The following is an 8,807-nucleotide window of genomic DNA, read 5'->3' as shown; positions in this document are numbered from 1 at the left end:
TAACCTACATTGGCATGCTGCAAACTGGTGCACATTCCCGGGGTGTCTATGGACTTGCCAAGGACTATGAGGGCACCAGTGTTTTAACAGAACCGGTTTCCTGATCTTCAGTTTACTTGTACAACCTCTTAAAACTGGTCTACCTGGGAGTCCTGTGATAGAGGTGTCCCACTGGACTCCTTCCCATCCCCACTCTCAGCCTCACCCTCTCCACAGGGCGAAGCAGTCTCGCTCACGTGCATTGCCCCACCCAGGGCCAGAATCCCAAACAAGAGGACATTTAATACACACCCCATCCATATCATTGAGAAATAGATTTCCAACAAAATGTTACTTTGTTTAATAATTATTTTTCAAAATGTGTAATATGTTTTGTTTTGATCAATTGTACACTAATAATAATTGCAATAATAACTCAATTCAGGATAGAAATGTTTAATTCCTAGAGCCTTACAATCACAGACAATTTTTAAATGTTTCAAATTATTTTTGGAAGTTTTTTAATTGAAGTATAGTTGGTTTCCAATGTTTCAGGTGTACAGCAAAGTGATTCAGTTATTCATATATACATATTCTTTATCAGATTCTTTTCCATTATAGGCTATTACAAGATATTGAATATAGTTCCCTGTGTTATACAGTAGGTTCTTGTTGTTTATTTTATATATAGTAGTGTGTGTCTGTTAATCCCAAATTCCTACTTTACCCCTTCAATAAAAATATACTCTTTTTAAAAGTTTAATTTATATTTTTATTGAAGAGAGGAACAAGGAGGGATCATTAAAAGACTTTCTATCATAAAAATATACTAGAAGAGAAAAATTTCTGTGGAAAAGAGAATAGAAATACGATTTCAAGAAGAAAAGAACTAACTAGAATTTCTGATTTTTTAAAAAAAGATCTTTCATGTAATTTTATTTCCCTAAAGCATATTGGTGAGTATCAAATTGTGATAATATTTAGAGCCCATATGATACATTTAAAAGAGCAATTGAGCAGTCTTATTTTTAAATATCATTTTTACTGAAAATCACATCAGTTGGAACTATTTAAACTTCTGCTATAAATTTAAATGTTAACTTTAAAGCATGCTAGAGAGCAAAAAATGTTCAAAAGTGCTGGGTGTATGTGAGAAAATATTTCAAGACCACTGGCCTAGAGTATCCCTACACATACCAGATGGAGTCCACCCAGCCTCTCCTAGGCCCACAATCATGTAGCCTGGCACCAGGTCATCTGTCAAGTTTACTAGCGGTGGCCACGGGTATCTCTACGGTGGTCGTCACCTCATCTTCATGCTTGGAAGAGCAAGTTTCCCCTGGAAACAATAGCCCACTTTGTCCCAGGCAGTGCCAGGGAGACTTCTTATCTACTATGAATTAATTCTCATAACAAATTTATGGTTAAATACCATTTTTATTCTTATTTTACACATGAGGAAACCAAGGCTTAGAGAAGTTAAGTCACTTGCCCAAGGTTACGCAGAGAGTTTGTGGTCCATCTCCAGCTCAAAAGGAAAGGCAAGCCACAGGCAAAACATTTGAACAGACACTTCATAAAAGAAGATGTATGAGTGCCAAATAAGCATATGAAAAGATGCTCATCATCACTATTCATCAGAGAGTTGCAAACTAAAATCATGATGAGACACCATCATGGACCCACTAGAATGGGTAAAATTTTAAAGGCTGATAATACCAAGTGTAGACAGATGTGGAGCAACTGGATGTCTCATACATTCGTGGTGGGTATGTAAAATGGTTCAGCACTTTGGAAAACAGTGTGGTGGTATCTTATCAAGATACACACACTTTCCACATACCCAGCAATTTCATTCCTAGCTGGCCACCCAAGGGAAATAAAAATGTGTGTCCACACAGAGACTTGTATGTGAATATTCATAGCAACTTTATTTATAATAACCAAAAACTGGAAACTACCCAAATGTCCACCAACTGATGAAAGGACAAACAAACTGTGGTACATCCCTACTCTGGAATATTGCTCATTGATAAAAAAAGGAACAGAATATTAATATGGGCAACAAGTTGAAAGAATCTAAAAAGAATAATGCTAAGTGAAAGAAATTAAGCTACATGCCAAAGACTGCTGCTGTATGATTAATGATTCTATTTATATAAAATTCTATGGGAATTCCCTGGCAGTCCAGTGGTTAAGACTCCGTGCTTTCACTGACTAGGGCGCGGGTTCAATCCCTGGTCAGGGAACTAAGATCCCGCAAGCCACGCAGGGCAGCTAAAAAAAATTTTTTTAATTAAAAATAAAATAAAATTCTAGAAAAGGCAAAACTGTAGTGACAGAAAGCAGACCTGCAGTTATTGGGGCTTGGGGATCAAGGGAGGAAACTGCCTGCAGAGCAGTGCAAGGAAACTCTTTAAAGAGATAGAAAAAATCTAAATCTTTATTGTGATTGTGGTTATACCACTGTACACAATTATCAAACTCCATCAAACTGTACGTTAAAAAGGTTGAATTTTGTTATATATTATATATATTCTTATATATGTTATGTTACATTGTATCTTACTAAGATATAAGATCTTGTCCAGAAATAATGATAACTGATCTGCCTGACCCACGACCCTGCCTCTCCCTCTTTCTACCATCTCCTCCCCACGGCTGATGTCCTTTTGTTTCTGCTGACCTCAGAGGAAGCACTCTCCCTGTACCTCTCCAAGATAATTTCTTTGTCCTAGGGCCAGATTCCGTGTCTCTTCCAGCACCAGCCATTTGGATTTGGGCTGCTTTGGGGAGGAGTTTGCCAAAAGGGTCTGAAAAAGCAGGCCAGAAAGCCAAGACCCACTGGGCTTTCAGGAGAGTTTAGCCAAGGACTGGCCTAAATATGGGCTACATTCTTCACTGTCTCCAACTCTGCGGCCACCTTAGTTTCCACCAAGATGATACACTGGACACTCCCAATTGTCTACTGCCTGATACCTTTTCAGACAGTGTAATTTCTTTCAGCCTGTCCTCACCCATATGGGTGCCTTAAACAAAGATATGGTTTCTTTCCTGCAGATGTTTTTCAGACTCCACACAGGTTGATGCCATCGTGGATCTCTAAGGAAGGAATACTGTTTATGGAGTCTCCCTGGCACAGCTGACTGCTCGTGGAGCACCCCACAGGGCCAGTACCCACACAACACACCCTGAGAGCCTCTTGCATGAACTAAGCCAGATATTGTGATGTTTCCCAAGTGACTCTCCATCCCCTACCCATTCGAACAACAGAACCTTTCCAACAGGGCTGAAAGGCCAGAGACTCGGCCCTCAGGAGGCAGCAAAGCTGGGCCTGGGAGAGGCGGTGTTCTCCCCACCACCCTCTCCTGTGAATGCACCGAGAAGGGTCAGACGGGAAGCAAGGACAGCTCCAGGCCAGCCTTCGCCCAGAGACCCAAGTTCGGAAGACGAAGCGGTGTCTGAAGGAGAATCATCCACTTCCTGGAGCTGCAGCTCCGAAACCCCAAGCCTCAAGTCATCCTGTCCGATGTCCTAGCTGCAGCTGTACAGGGCCTGAGTGGCAGAACCCCGGAGCGTGCGTCACGCAGACAGCTCGCGTCACGGAAGCACCCCCAGCCCGGCTTATCCTGGGCGGAGGTACGGGGACCCAGCCCACCACAGCAGGGAAAGCAAGCCCCGAAGTTGTAGAACTAGCTCAACAACCCTGAGCTTGCCAGCTTCCTGCCCCAAGTACCCACACCAGTCCCCACATGGCGTGGAATGAGCCACCTCGGTGAGAAAAACCAGGAGGAGACCCAGTCCAGCCGAACTGGGAGGAAGCAGAGACCAGCACATTCACCCTGGCTCCGCCCCAGGCCCCGCCTCCCGGACAGGACAGACTTGAAAGGGAAAAGCCTAACCCCTCAGCGAAAGAAGGCTGGGGAGGAGAGAGCAGGAGAGGAATGTCAACAAAATTCTGGAAAAGGGAAAGCAGATAGATGAGGTTTTAGCTTTCCCCGCACTGCTGAGTGTTCCGGGAGGGAAAGAAGCAAGGTCAGTGGAGCCTCAGACAGTCTTAGCAAACGGAGCCTCCAGCGTCTAGAGACTGAAGGCTGTGGTCGGAGCCCTGGGGTCTGGCGCAGCTCACTTCCCCAACCCCCTTCTGCTCCCTTTTCTTGTTCGACTTTCCAAACACAGGGAGCCAGGCTTCCAGCCTCCAGCAGGAAATTCAGAGGATCCGTCACCGGGAAACTGACTGGATCAAGGGAATCGACCTACATATTATGATATTTTGGGGTCCTCCACCTCAGGGCCAAAACCGTATCCCATTCTTTATCTGTGAGACCCACCAAGAAACTGGCTCTGCATCCACATGGGGCTTCTCTCAGCTGTTAACCACCTCCCTCTTAAATAGGACCAGACAGCCAAGAATCAAAGTCATTTGAGGGAAGCCTTAACTACGAAAAACACAGACCAAAGCAAACAAACAGAAAAAAATGAACTCCAAGGAAACAGAGATAATGTGGAGATGGCAATAAGAAAAACAATTTTCATTATAATCACCACTTCCAGAGGGATAAGAGAAGATCGTTAATTCATGTAACAAGAGGATGATGTTATAAAAGAGAACACTGGGTAAGGAACATCTCTAGAAAATTAGAAATGACAGCAAAATATGGAAGGGTTGAAATATAAAGGGGTGGAAATTTCCCAGAAAAATGAAGATAACAGGAAAAAACATTTAAAACTTAGAGAAGAATTTTGGGAGTTCTAACATCCAAACAACTGGTGTTCCAAAAGAGAGAACAGTTAAACTGGAGGAAAGTAACAACAAAATCATAAGAGAAAATTTCCCAGTGCTTAGGGACCTGAAGTGCCAGAATGATGGACCCATCAAGGGCCCAGAGCAAAGAAATATCCCTGGGAAATTTCAGGACAACGGACATGCTGAGAAAATGCTAAAAGCTTCCAGAGAGAAAACGGTTTCTATCTAGAGATCACTACTCAGAATCACATCATTTTCCTCAATGGCAACACTGGAAGCAAGAAGAAAATGAAGCAACACTGTCAAAATACAGAGGGAAAATTATTTCTAACCTAGGATTTTATACCCAGCCAACCATCAATAGTGTATGAGGGTAGAGTAGAGACACTTTGAGACATAAAATGGTTAAAAACATTTGCCTCCCACAGTTCCATTCTTAGGAAGATGAAGACAAGGGATCCAGAAAACAAGGAACCAAACAGAAGTGAGGGGAGGACCCACGGTGAAGATGAAGGGAGGTCTCAGGATGAAAGCTGTTTGGTGGGACTAGAGAGCAGCCCACCCAACTCTCCAGGAGGGATGACGCCAAGGCCAAAATGGACCTGATTGAACGCCAGTGGGTCTACCCTCACTGAGTAGAATTTTAGGGTTCTGTCTATCCCTTTGGGCACAAATCAATGCTAAATATATAGCATGCCAAGAAAATGAAAAAATGAGGCAAATATTTAACTCCAAGAAAAACAAAAGTTGTACAAGAAAGGAAGTGTACTCATGGCACAGTAGGTGATTCAGCTTTTAGCAATATTTACACAGTCACAATAACATAAACACTGAATAGTAATTTAACCAAACTGTCATGTTTCCATGTGGAGGATGGAGAAGTGTGTATGTGTTTAAGTGTCTGTGTGTGTATGCGGTGAGTAAGAAGTAGTAGGAAGTAGATAGGCAGTACCTAAAACAGAAACACCATGGAATAAAAGAAGATGTTTTAGAAATTTAGGTGTAAATAACAGGACATCTAAAAGACTTGAAAGTGGTTGTCTCTTTGGAATGAAATTTGGTGGGGAGAAGAGTACGACAGGGTGCTGCTTTTTACATTGTACTACTATTTGACTTTTTAAAATGTTTTTCTTTTCTATGGAGGTATACTTGACTTATAATAAACAATGCTGATTAAAAGTACACAATTCGATAAATTTGGGCATATGCACACCATACTCCCCCAAAGTTTCCTTGTGTCCCTTTGTAGTCCCTCCCACCCAGGATCATTCCTGGACAGGGACGTATGGGTGACTGGAGGTCAGGAACCACCTGTGAATGGCTCAACACCTCCCCCTTCGGTCTGTGTTTCTAGTGCGGGTTCTCCAGATGCCAGGCTGGGGAAGACCTCACAGGCCATCTTGGCCTTTAGCGCTCAACCTGAGGACCACCTCCTAGTGGAAGCCTGCCTGACTCCCTCCCTGTGCCTCCAGAACTTTCCGTTCTGCAGTGTACTGGCCTCTTTCTCTCCCGTGCCCAGTGATCCATGACCTCCACAAAGATGGAGACCCCCTTCAATTCAGAGGGCCTGGCTTAGAGCAGATGCTCAGGAAATATTTGTTGAATGAATACATGAAATAGAAGACAGAAGAGATGAACGGAAGGGTGAATGGGTGAGTAAATGAAAGGTATTTTCCCAATGATGTCAATGATGTAAGATTGTTTGTATTAAAGATGGTATCTCCTTAAAGAAAAAGGGAAAGCCCAGGAGAGGTTGAAATGCGAGGAAAGCTCTGAAACACAACTGGAGCCATTAGTCCATTCTTGGAGGGACCTGGGAAATACGTGTCCCTGGAATGAAACCTTGTCCCGAACATCCCTGCTGGCCGGCTCTGGGACCCCAGGTCCACCTTGGGAGCCCTGGGTAGAGCTGTCCCCAGCAACCAGGGATGAGTCTCACTAGGGGGCACTCTTCCATTACACTGGCCCTGCCCAAGCAGACACAGAAACCTGCCCCAGGCTCTTCTCTTCAAGGAACCCTGCAGACCCTGGGGCCTCCTCACATTCCCTGCAGCCTCTGGCCAAGAGCAGAGGTTCTTTCCAGCAGCAGTGAGCATCCACCAAATCGGTACCCACTCAGTACAGAGTAGCTTTGCAGAAAAGACCGGTGTCTGGGGTTACGTTGATATTTCAAAACGATCTTCCCTCCTTTACTGCCTCAAATATGCCAGTTCTGAGATCTCCATCGCCATCACCTTCCCCAGCCTGAGGGCTGCTCAGATAAGAATAAATTGAAAAGTGGACTCCTGCAGTTTCCCCGTTTATTCACAATATACACTGGACACACCTGTCTGCAGGGCTGGGCCAGTGGAAATTCTGGGCAGTTATAGACCCCAGAGCAGGGAGGGGAAATGGGAGCAGTGTTCAGAGATCCTGCCCCAGGGGGACTTCACTGCCCACAGGAATCATCCCAGCCTTGGGCCTGCAGAAGCATCAGAAGCCAAGGGGCACGGATGGAGGCCAGGGGTTTGAGGGGTGTGTGCAGTTTGGAAAGTTAGGACTCCTTCATTTTTTAGGATAACATCCTCTTACCTCAACCATTGTGGGGCCTAATTTCCAAAATGCTCCAACTCTGGAGGAATTAATCCCCCGAAAGACATAGACCCTGTGAAACAGCCAGTGCCTGACGGAGATTCGGGCCTGATGCCTGGAATAGAAGGAGAGGTGGTGGTAGAAGGAGAGACTTAGGGGGAAACCTGGGGTGGGGGAGGGCCGAGAAGGGGGCAGAAAGTGGGCCATGGGGACTTACAAAAGGACAAAGAGAAGAAGGCCCCCAGCTTGACTCTTGGAAGTGGAGATGGGAACTTCCATCCCAACGTCCAGGTTCTTCCTGTGAATTTGCTCCCTGCTCCAGATTCTGGTGGGCAGCCTGTGTCCCATAACCTGTCAAAGGAAGTGTCCAGGGGAAGCTGGAAGGGAGGATTTCACAACTAGCAGAGTCTTCCTTTGATGCTGCCCCCTGGGCCCTGGAGCCCCTCCTTCGCCTATCAACCATTTGGGAAGTAAGGGGACCATTCCCTTCCCAGCTCCATGGGGGACCTGGGCTGCTAGAGTCTAGCTTAGAACTCGCCTTTATTTTTCCTGTTGGGTGCAGTGGGGAACAGTGGCAGGGTCAGACTGAGGCCACGTCACAGGCGCAGACCCAGAACGGAGCCCAGGCCCAGGCTAAGCAGGGATGAGGGTGTGGGTGCCTGGATCCCTTGCTAAGCCATGTACAGGCCTATGAGGCAGCCACACCCCTGGGAGCTGCACCCTCCTGAGCAGAGGCATCAAGCCTGGCTTACTCTGAGAACTGGGTCACCACTGCATCTTTCCTGGGCAGGATTCCAGGTCCAGCCAGCCACACTCTCACCTGGGAAGAATCATTACCTGCAGGGAGAGGGGGCTAAGGGAGAGGGAGGCAGTGTGGACAGAGACGGACAAAGCTGGGAAGTAGAAAGCACTGGCTTACTAGGCGAGCCTCTCTTCCCCTGCTGTGTGTGTGTGTGTGTGTGTGTGTGTGTGTGTATGTGTGTGTGTGTTAGCCGGCTGGCCAGCCCGGCGCCCACCTGTGCACACCTGCCTCTGGCACATCTGAGCTGTGATGACCCTCTTACCCAACCACCCTGCAGAGCCAGGCGGGTTCCACTGAGGCCCCTGGCCCTGCCCTGCCCTGCCTGCCTGGGAGGCCCTGCCCTCCATCCTTGCAGAGAGAAGGGAAAAAGAAGAAAAACGTGTGTAAATTTCCCATCCAGGTTTCAGGATCTCTCTCCCGCTTCTGTCTCGGGAACACAGAGGTACACAATCAGGGGGTCCCTTTTAGGGCTGCAGCAGGCCTGCCCAATCCAAGATGTACCTCCTGACTCCAGCCATCTTGAGCTGGCCCCTTTCTGCAACCATCTCAAGGATGTTTGCCCAGCATTTTGTCCAGTGTCACCACAAATGCCCCTGAAACACAGAGCTGTACCATGCGACCTTTTCCCTGATTTTGCAACCGGAGTGAACATGCCCACACCCACTCTCACACTTCCACCAAGTGTTCCCAAGAAGAATGCTGTCCACA

Source organism: Delphinus delphis, chromosome 4, assembly GCF_949987515.2.
Source record: "Delphinus delphis chromosome 4, mDelDel1.2, whole genome shotgun sequence".
NCBI lineage: Eukaryota > Metazoa > Chordata > Mammalia > Artiodactyla > Delphinidae > Delphinus > Delphinus delphis.
This window is presented reverse-complemented; position numbering follows the sequence as displayed.